The following is an 11,784-nucleotide window of genomic DNA, read 5'->3' on the forward strand; positions in this document are numbered from 1 at the left end:
CCTTTACCAACAGATGGGAGAAAAAGAAACATCCCTTGCACATACTAGCTGAATATGATATAATTAAACGAGGTCCTCAAGAGACTGTTTTAGAATACTGTGCAAGATTCAACAATGTATATAATGCAATACCACAGAACTTAAGGCCTCCACCCGACCTTGCCTTGTACAAATTTCCTGATGGTTTTGACCCTGATATGGCATATCAGTTGAAAGAAAGAGCTCCTGAAACCCTTGAAGACGTGCAAAAGGTTGCTGTCACGATAGAAGCCAACTTAATTGCCAAAAGAAATAGAGCCCGAATGGAAAAGAGAACCACCTTTAAGGAAGAACCCTCGGCCTTCGACCAAAAGCTTGATGCTATCATCAATGGCCTGCAAAGACTAGGAGAGAGGGTAGAAAATGTGGAGAGAAAGGCATCATGGGAAGGACAGCAGTCTAATCCCATAAGAAACCCAAATTTCAGAAAAACACAGAACACAAATGCTGGTAGGTCTAACCAAGACCATGACATAATACCCCCTTTTCAAGATAACTATGTAGAAGGATCTACTTCTAGTCAACCCATAGAAGACGATCATATGAATTTAATGGATCTAAAGGGTGAACATCAAACTTTCTTGACATAAGAAGACCAAAATGAGCATGACTGCAATCAATTTCAGACTAAATCTGGTGAGTCTTTTGATTTTAAACAAGGTTATGATACTGTTGTGTATGAAGTACACAAACAGTATAAGCTCAGAACTAGGACCATTGACATCTCTGAGCCTAGCAAGACAAAGGAAAGTAAATAGCCCAACAAGATTAAAAACAAAGTTGTTGTAACAGAACCAGCTGATATGACTGTCCCAAACCCACATCAAGTGACTGTAGAAGATATAACAAAAATACAGCCTCCCAAAGATTGGCCTTTGCCACCTCCTTTCTCAAAAGAAAATTCAAACAGCATCCCAAAAAGTACTCCTGAAGTTGCAAAGCCGCAAGCAAATACTCCCCATAGCAATGATAAACAAGAGAAAGTCGCTGAAAATTCAAGTGAAAAGGAAAAAACTGCCAATGCCAATACTAAGACTCCATTGGAGAAGCCTTTTAGTTTAGAAACAGAGATTGGAAAACTCAAGATAGCCATTCCTCTTTCAGAATTGGCTAGACACGATGTATATAGGCAATAGATTCAAAGGTCACTGCAACTCCCAAAAAAAAAAGATGATGTAAATGTTTTGGATGATTCCCCTGAACTATTTTTTGGGCCAGAAGTTAATGGAAAGTCAACAAAAGGACCTGTCCCACCCTTTTATGTCAGTCTGCATATACATGACAAAGTTTTACACAACGCTATGTTTGACTCAGGGGCATCGCACAATCTTATGCCCAAAGCAGTTATGGAAAAACTAAATCTCGACATCACAAGACCATACAAAGATTTATACTCATTTGACTCAAGTCAAGTGAAATGTTTAGGTCTCATTAAATATCTATGTGTATCCTTAGTTCAATATCCCAACAAGACCATCCTCATGGATGTAGTAGTGGCTGACATCCCACCAAAGTATGGTATGCTCCTCTCGAGATCATGGGGAGAAAAGCTCCAAGGATCCCTTCAATTAGACCTTTCCTACGCTACCATTTCAGTCTTTGGGCAACCAAAGAGACTGTACAGAGAAACGCTGATGAAATATGTAGTAAGTAGTGAAAGCAAGCCTGAAAAGTTTCCCATTTATTCAATTCATTCCGATATGGATTCTTTCATTTTATTCAATGATGATTCAAATCTGCCCACTAATAAGGAGCCTTTGGCTCTAGAACAACAAGTGCACATCAATGAAGAAACGGTTGCCCATAATAGAGAAATTGTCAAAACAGTAAATGCAACCAGCATGTTACAAGAACCTCCCCGAATAGAAATTTTAAATCTGCCCAACCCTGATTCGGATAACACTCCTAGCATTGTCAGCAAGCAAGAAATCACATGGTTCTTAGAGTTTGATGGTTCTGTCAACAAGTTAGGAGCAGGGGCAGGTGTCTAGATTCACAATACACATGATAACCATGCAGAAGGACATGCCTATAGATTGAATTTCAAATGCACAAATAACATGGCAGAGTATGAGGCTCTGTTGTTAGGCCTTAAACTGCTGAAAACTCTAGGTGCTGTAAAAGTGTCTATCTTAGGTGACTCTGATCTAGTTATTCAACAGATGAAAGGTAATTTTGTTACCAATGACAACAGAATGAGAGCCTATAGAAATGTTGCTACTAACGTACTCCAGGCATTCACTGAATTCAAGCTTGACAAGATTTCCAGAAATCACAACATTCATGCACACAGCCTAGCCACCTTCGCGAGTACATGCAAGCTCCCTTTTGACCTGAATCATCACTTCACAGCCGAAATAAAACATAGGCCCACCGTCCCAAATAATGTCAGAGATTGGCAAGTATTCGAGAATGATGCCCATATTAATAATTTCCTTACCCTCGAGCATGAATTTTCAAATATTCACATTGACATGGATGACATGACAGATTCTGAACAGCAGAGAAATGAAAGTCAGCAAGTTCTAACCGCTACAACAGCCAAATAGATTCTGAAGCCAGCCAATTTTGACAATGAAAACATTGAACAGCTGAAACAAACACAGGCAGAAGAAGTAGAGAGAACAGAGGCAGAGGTCATTGACTTGAAAGATAATTTTTTGCCTGCTGGATTAACTCCACTAGAAGACATGTTTGACTCTAATGACGTTCCCAAAAAACCAAAACTGCAACCAATAAACACGGAAATCGAAGAACATAACATTGGAACACCAGAGAACCCAAAAATGATCAAACTGTCCAAAAATTTGCCACCTGATCAAAAGCCCAAGTACATTGACTTATTCAAAGAATTTCAATATGTATCTGCTTGGAGCTATGAGGATTTGAAATCCTATGATACATCAGTGATTCAGAACACGATCCCATTAAGGCCCAATCAGAAGCCCTTCAAACAGAAATTGAGAAGAATCAGCCCTGTGTTGCTTCCCCTGATTGAAAAAGAAGTAAAAAGGATGTAGGAAGCAGGCATTATAGCCCCTATCAGATTCTCCAAGTGGGTGTCCAACCTAGTGCCTACAAGAAAAAAGACAGGTGAAATCAGACCTTGTGTAGATCTCAGAAATTTAAATCAAGTCTCCTTAAAAGACCATTATCCCCTGCCCAAAATGGACCACATATTGTAGAGAGTAGTGGGAGCATCTAGAATTTCCCTCCTAGATGGTTTTTCAGGTTTTAACCAGATACTTGTTCACCTAGACGACCAAAACAAAACTGCCTTTACCACACCCTCGGGAACATTTAAATATGTAAATATGCCATTTGGACTTAAAAACGCTGGTGCTACCTTTCAACAAGCAATGGACATTGCGTTCGCTAAAGAATTACATGACTTCCTAGTTGTGTACCTTGATGATTTAACCCCATTTTCCAAATCTGATGAAGAACATCTCAAGCATCTCAAACAAATTTTCATGACATGCAGGAAATATGGCATTTCCTTGAATCCAAAGAAGTCTTTATTTGGCCTGGAAGAAGGAAAATTACTTGGCCGCATTATATCAAAGGATGGGATCAGAATTGATCCTGAAAGAATACAGGCCATCCTACAAATTCCACATCCAAGAAACATAAAAGAGCTACAAGCGTTCCTTGGGAAAATTAACTTTTTGAGAAGATTTATTCCAAATTTAGCTGAAGTAATAAGACTGTTAAGCAACATGCTAAAGAAGGATGTCAAGGTAAGATGGTCCCTTGAGGCCAAGCAGGCATTCGAGAGTAGCAAAACTGAATTAACCCAAACTCCTGTTCTAACCGGTCCACAGTTTGAGAAGGATTTTATCATATTTTCGTTCGCATCAGACCACACAATTGCTGCTGTCCTGTTGCAAAATGATGAGCAGGGAGCTGAAAAGCCAATTGCTTTTTTCAGCCGAGCCTTAAGAGACGCCCCTCTGAAGTACCCAATAATGGAAAAGCAGGCCTACGCACTTGTTAAGGCCATCCAGGATTTCAGAGTGTACATTTTATATTCACACGTGACTGCCTATGTCCCACACGCTGTTGTTAAATATATATTGACTCAAGACGGATTAGAAGGCAAAATAGGTAAGTGGATCGCAAGTATCCTCGAATATGACATTGAAATACAACCAACCAAGCTGATAAAGGGACAAGGTTTAGCCAAGCTGATGTCCGAAACAAACTTTTAGGCCTTAGACATTAACCAGCTGGACAATGAACCGGAGCTGGCGACTCCACAGATCAATGAAATATTTCTGCAATGCCCCTTGTACATTGATATTTGCTTTGTACTGTTAAACCTGTGTGCTCCCCCGGGATTGTCCAGAACAAAGAAAAGATTTTTAAAAATGAAGGCTTTGAGATTTTGTGTTATAGATTGTGCATTATTTTGGAGAAATCATGAAGGTATATTGTTAAATTGTTTAACCATGAATGAAACTAACAATGTCATGAAAGAATTCCATGCAGGTGATTGTGGAGGACATCTCTACTAGAAGTCCACAGCAGACAAAATCCTGAGGGCTGGTTTCTACTGGCCCACTCTTTTTGCAGATGTAAAAAAGTTTTCCACGACATGTCACAAGTGCCAAATTTTTGAAGGCAAGAGAAAATTGTTGCCCCTGCCCCTTAAACCCATCTCCACCGAAAAACCTTTTCAACAATGGGGTCTTGAATTCATTGGAGAAATTCATCCCTCTTCCTCAGGCCAGCACAAATGGATCCTAACAGCCACTGATTATTTCACCAAGTGGGTTGAAGCCATTCCCTGTAGACAAGCCAATGATACCATCATTATCCAATTCCTTGAATGCAACATCCTTTCCAGATTTGGCTGCCCTGAGAAAATCATCACTGACAGCGCCGCTGCCTTTAAGTCCAAAAAGATGATCAGTTTCTGCCATAAGTTTCATATCACCCTGGGCCACTCTACAGCATATTACCCTCAAGGTAATGGATTGGCCGAATCATCTAACAAGAGCCTCATCAACATCATAAAGAAAATGCTAGAAGAAAACAAGAAAATCTGGCACAAAAAGCTGGTGAACGCCCTATGGGCAGACAGACTTTCAAGCAAAAGATCAATTGGAATGAGCCCTTATGAGCTGGTATATGGCATGGAAGCTAGATTTCCTTCATCCCTGGGCATTCCTACTATCAAGTTGTTACAGAAAATTCAAGCTGAACCAAATGACATTCAAAGAAGAATTAATTAGACAATTCACCTTCAGCAAACCAGAGAACAAGTCTATGACAGAGCACAAATCTTACAAGAAAAGCTCAAAAGGATGTTTGATAAGAGAGCTAAAGCTGAAGATTTCAATATTGGTGACAAAGTTTTGAAGTGGGATTCAAGAAGAGAAGACAAGGGCAAACATGCCAAGTTTGACTATCTGTGGAAAGGTCCATTTGTAATTTCTGTTGTTCAAGGAAACAACACCTATTTCCTCAGATCTATGGAGGACAACACTATTGAAGAAGGCCCTGTGAATGGCAGGATGTTGAAACATTATCACGATCCTTGTTGTTGAAACAATGCAAGTTCTGTAACTATCTTTGTACAATATTATTTGTATATATCAGCACTCAGTTTAAATTTTTGTAAATAGGCCAATTGTTAAGGAATAGCAGTAAATTTGGAAAGGACGCAGTCGATGCAAATTCTTCAATCTCAAAAGCATCAAAACGAAGCAAGAACTTTCAGTTTATATCAACATAGTTGCTTAGGCATTTTACATAAAGATCAAGCGCGCAGAAGAAAGCAGGCGCTGCTGTGCATCTCACAGAAAGCTCTGTTGAGGAGGAGTTGTTCGTAGTTCAAAGTTTAATGTTTATAACAGCCAGAACAAAGAAGAAATTCACAGTTAACAACAACAAAGAGAAGATCAAGGCAGTCTAACCTGTTGTTCTTGACTTTTCACAAGGAAAAGCCATCCCCAAGTGGAGCCACTGTTAGCCTCCTATTGCAACAGGGTATAATCTTTCATGATTGACATTTTTACATACCAAATATGTCATACTTTGCAAGCTGCAGTGTTCCATATTTCCAGAAGAGACCAAAGAAGAAGCCATGAAGTGTGCTGATCCAAATGACACTGCTGCATTCCATTTTGATGAGTTGTTCCAATTTTGAAGAATTTCTTAAAGGGAGGTCCAAACAGTCTAATCCTGGTCTCCCTAGGTTTCAATTTCCTGTTGTAGAATATAGAGAATGATATCTGTCCAAACAGTCTAAGCTTGGCAGATTTGTAGATAGGTAGAGAAACTAAGGGACCCAACTGTTTAATCTGGGCCCTGGCAGAAATAAGGGTAGATTTAGATAGAAAAAAAAATATATATATAATTTTTTGCAAACATGGGTCTGCAAGTCTAAGTGCACCCAACACAAAAAGAAGAAAAAATGTTAGGACAGTAGGCTGGGTAGGTAGTTGTTTGGTAGCAGAATGATAATTGTTGATCAATTTTGTATCTCACAATGTCTTATCCTTTCAGATCATAGTTATCAGGCAGTTTTGCATTCAAAGGAGGTACTCAAGCCAGAACTCACTAACCTCCCCTTCTTCTCATTCCCCCCAAGTCACTTACTAACATCCCCCAAGGGGTCAAGGTCTGCTTGAGCCCCTCAGTTTCATCATTTCCATGACATTCGCCTTGGTGAGGATCTGCTTCACTCAAGGACTACTCACTCATCATCTGTGAGCCTTCTTTTCCCAACATAGCCTAAGGTCTCATACCTTAGCGCCCTCTTTTCATTTCCATATTAACTATTAACTTTATTATATAACTCCCTAACAATTTTCCCCTTCCCCTATTAAAATCATGTATATAAAACTCCCCTATGTAAATACCCCTCCCTGGCAATATAACCATATTTCCTATAAGTCCAGGAAATCACAGTCCATCTGGGGCTGTCTTTAGCCCATCCGAGTCACTAAGGAGCTAGTCTGACATCAGGTCAGCTAGTAACCGCTTCCCTAGCTCTAAAACCCTCAAAAACCTTCAAAACAAATCCATTTTGGCACTTTTTGCCCAAGTCCTGTGCATAAAACACTAACCCCGCTTGGCAAAAACCCATATTTCGCCCCTATCCCTAAAACCCAAGTGTAAATATGCCAACTCGCGCTCATAATATTCATACAACACGCCAATCCCGCCATTCCCTATGTTTAAACCCACCGCCGCGATATATTAAAAAGGGAATATTCCCGCGAATATCCCACCCACTAACCCGCCATCGCTACCCATCTACCGCCAGCCGTTAGATCTGCCCCGCCACAGATCTATGGTGGGTGGGCTCTTTTATATGCAACACGCCCGGGTTTTAGCGTCCGGGAGTTCGGCGGTTTTGCCGCCGTACTCCCGCCACGCATCAAGCTCTGGGGTGTGGCGGAGGTCCCCCTCACGAAACCACCATCACCGAAAAGCGGTGCGCCACAAAACCACTTACCACCCATGACGTCACACCCCACGTCCCCCCTGCACAGTCCCTGCTTACATCACCCCTTTGTCCAGTCACGCGATGAGTCACCTGCCTGCGTGGCCTCCTACCACGTCACTGCCACGTGTCCCTGCCACCGTAATTGCCACGTCATCGTCCGTACGTGATGACGTCATGCTGACGTCATCCTGCCACGTCGCCCTGCTGACGTCATGCTGACGTCACCCGCCGTACAATGTCAGATCATGCTGATGTCATTAGCACTTTTTGGGTGCAGAGGCGCGAAAGTCGCACTTTGGAGCCGCGGAATCCAATTCTGAGGCAGTTTTAGTGCAAATCGCTCATCGCAGGATTTTTTAGGCCGAAATGGAGAATCTTCAGGGAATCTTTAGGGAATCTTCTCGTCATGCGGCCCCAGGAAGCCCGAAAAGGCACAAAAATGATACGTTTTCTTCACAGAGCATACCAAAAGGAGCAGAAGACAATTCCAGATGATACAGAGGCCGAAAAGTGGCCATTTACTGGTGATTAGACCCACAACACATCAGATTAGCAGTCCAGATTTTGTCAAAGAGTATCAGTGGAAGAAAAGACACCAAAGAGTATCAGCAAAGATTTGTTTAGGGGCTCGAAGCACCTGAACATTGACGAAGCCCCCAGAAAGTCAAATCAATAAGCATCAGCCCATCCTTGCCTTCAAATCACCATTAAGGCATTCAAAGCACCAGGACAGCAAGGAAGCAGAAATCCATGCATATTTATTTAAGAAGACATTGCCCCAAGGCATCCAGGACTACATCATTTATTCATTTCTTTTTACGGTCGCCCCCAGCGCAGCCTGAGAATCTCCATGCATTTATTTCAGATAGGAGTAGGTCAATAAATTATTTTTTATGACCTGATTAGGTCAAGATGTAATAAAAGCAGTAGATAAAATTTTTTTCCCTATATATACCACCCTCTGTATAGTTTTAAGGGTTGGTAAATTGAGAATTTTTCACTAGAGACTCGCTGTGTATACCTGAATTTTTCTGTAATCAAAGATTGCCGAAAGCTTGGAGAGTGAACTGTCTGTTGTTGATAAATTCTTTGGAGACTGAAGATGGAATTCTTGTGCTGCAGCCTGAAACAATAAGTGCCTCTTATATCTGTTTATGTTTTTTCCATTATCTAGATAGCAGGAAAAAAGAATAGCCTAGAATTAGCTTAAATACTCTCTATGCTCAATTTCTGTTGTTTCTTGATGTTTTCCTCTGAATGAATTGGTTATGAATATTGAATTCCTTCTGGCTCATGTTTACCCCAATTCACCTGTGTTGGCCAATTATCTAGGGATTCTTAACTGCCCCTAGGTAGCGCCCTGTTACTTTCTCTGCGAATCTGTTGGAGAGATTCTTAACTGCCTCCCTTTCTTTAGCATTCATTTCATCCTTTAAACCTGAAAATTTCTTCGAGCTCAGCTATATTGCTCCATGTTCGCTCACTATTATTAAGGAAACGCACCAGCAGTTCCCCTCCTCGACTCCACACCCAATGGTTTGAAACATTCAGACTATACTCTGCCTCTCTACCTGAAAGTGTCAATTTTCCCACCAAAACAAAACAAAAAACCCTCTGGACCCGAGACCTAGCCTAAAATCCTTTCAAACAAAGCTAAATCTAAAAGAGAGAGCCCTCTCTGATTGCAGATTGGCTAGAACCTGCAGTCCAAAGTTGGTTTGTGGTTACCTCGGCCGTATCCCTTTCTTAACCTTCAGGGACAACCTGAGTGATAACATACTTGATGATATCCTGATCTCTAGTCAATCTTCAAGAACATTGTTGCTCTAGTTAACTGATCAAACAAGTCATCAATACATGGAAAAGGGAACGTTCTTCAAATTATTGTAGTTAATACACAACCTAAGAGTACCATCCTTCTTCTTCACAAACAACATTGGTGCACCCCAAGGTGACACACTTCACCTAATGTATCCCTTATTAAGCATCTCCTTTATCCGCAACTTCAATTCCACTAACTCTAGAGTGCTCATCCTATACAATGCCTTCAATGTTGGTGCTTTCCCCAACATCAACTCTATAAAACTTTACACTTCCCCATGAGGCGGTAACTCTGATATCTATGCTAGAAATACATCCTAAAACTGTTGCAAAACTGGATACCTCTTCAAGAATTTTTCATCCTCAACTTCCTTCCCTTTTTCACTAGGAATATGAATTGAAAAAAGTACACACCCTTTCCGGCTATTGCGCTTGGCCTGCATAGATGTAACCATTCTCACTGATGTAGGATTATTCTTACCCTACAATATTCTCTTCTCTCCATCATCATCCAGGCACTCAATAGCATTATCATAGAAATCCACCCTAGTCTCATGAATGTACAACCAATCCATACCAAATAAAATATTGTATGATCCCAACGGAATCACATTTATATTAACTGGTGTAGACACACTATTAATCTCCAATTCAAAATATCATACCCAATTTGAATGTTTTTCTTACTACCTGTAGCCAATTGCAATGACCGAGAATTTCCATTTCCTTATTTATTCAAGAAACACTTATCCACCAGGTCAGGATTGGTATAACTATATTAGATTGAGGTTTAATATAAATAGAAATAACTTAATCACAAATCTTACCTTACATGTCAATAATAGATGCCTGATGATCAACCTTCCTATTATTTAATGCTACATAAACCCAAGGAATACTATGTCCAACATCCCCAACTATCTTTTCCTCTTAAGCATTGTAAATCTATGGTTAACCTCCATGATGTGGTGGAAAATATCTATTGCAATGATCCTTTCCACAATTCCAACACTGCAAAGGCTTCCTTCCATCACACTTGTTCTTCTCCTTAGACTGAAATCTCTGTCCTCAGCCAACTGCATTAAACTTCTTATATGGTGTTTCATTTTGCTTACCATATGTACCCTAAGGTTTTCCTCTCTTCTTAGCCCACTTTCCTTTATTCTTGTCATTACATTTCCAATCATGCTTAGACTTAGTCTTTCACTTCAATTTCTCATAACAATGCTTCAACTTCCTGATGGCTTCTTCTAGCAATCTAGGCTCATCAACTGAATCATGTCTTTGAATGACAGCAACAACCCACTGATGAATATCTAAATCTTTTCGTTTTCCTCCTTAAGATAAGGAACATATCTCAACATATCCAATAATATGATAGTATAATCCTCATCAGTCATAAATCCCATCTTCAACTTATAGAAGTCCTTTTCCTTGCCATCATAGTATCTTTCAAATAGGTTCTTCTTCCTGAAAAGTCTTTCGAACTCACTCCAAGACATCTCATCTTCTTGAATTCCACTGATATTCTTCACATATTCCCACTAGATTCTTTCTTTTCCTTTAAGAGTAAAATTAGCTATCCGGACCTCCATATTCTCTGAATAATCATGCAATATGAAAAAATTACTTATCCCATGCAAACAATCTTCTACATCTTGTGACTTCTTCACTTCTCCATCAAATTTCAGAGGATTTTCTTTCTTGAACTCCTCTAGAAAGTGTTGCTTCTCACTAATTCTATACGGATGATCATGGTGATAACAATTTTCTCTCTAAACCAAAACTAGAATATAACCCATGGTCAATACCCCTCTTGTCAGGTGTATCAAAGAATCTACCATACTTCACTATGTCATCCCTGTCAAAAATCTATCCTGATTGAGACCTGATACCATATGCCCCATCAGTCCTTCCCTCCTGTCCATTACTAACCCTAAGAAGTCCATGTTGCTACAAATATGATAGAATCTGAAGAATCCTTACCTTGGCCTTCACTTCCTTTTCCTGTTCCCTGGCAACTCTTTCATGTGATTGAATTACTTTGTCATTATCCACCTTACAACCTCTGATCTCTACTTTCAAACTTCTCAATGTATCCGATATGCCAGGGGAGTACTCATCACCATGTTCTTCATCTTATCTGTAAGGAGAATCATGTGAGCTATAATCCATCATTTTTCTAGTCATCTTGATCCTCTACTTCCTGCAAACATACCATGTTAGATAAACCAAATATAAACATAATCAACATACCTCAGTGAAGTTCAGGGGAGGCTATCTCGTCTGCAAAATCAATCCATATTAGCACAACATATGTATATATAATGAAATCAACATATCAATCATCTCAACATCAACATCATCAACCTCTACATGACGACACTATTACAACAATGACTATCACAATGCATACATAATGAAAATATATACAACTGACATGCATGACAAATAAATTCTACATA

Source organism: Pinus tabuliformis, chromosome 3_1 (assembly GCF_031772625.1).
Source record: "Pinus tabuliformis cultivar Carrire ecotype Pingquan chromosome 3_1, CPIR1, whole genome shotgun sequence".
Taxonomy (NCBI): Eukaryota; Viridiplantae; Streptophyta; class Pinopsida; order Pinales; family Pinaceae; genus Pinus; species Pinus tabuliformis.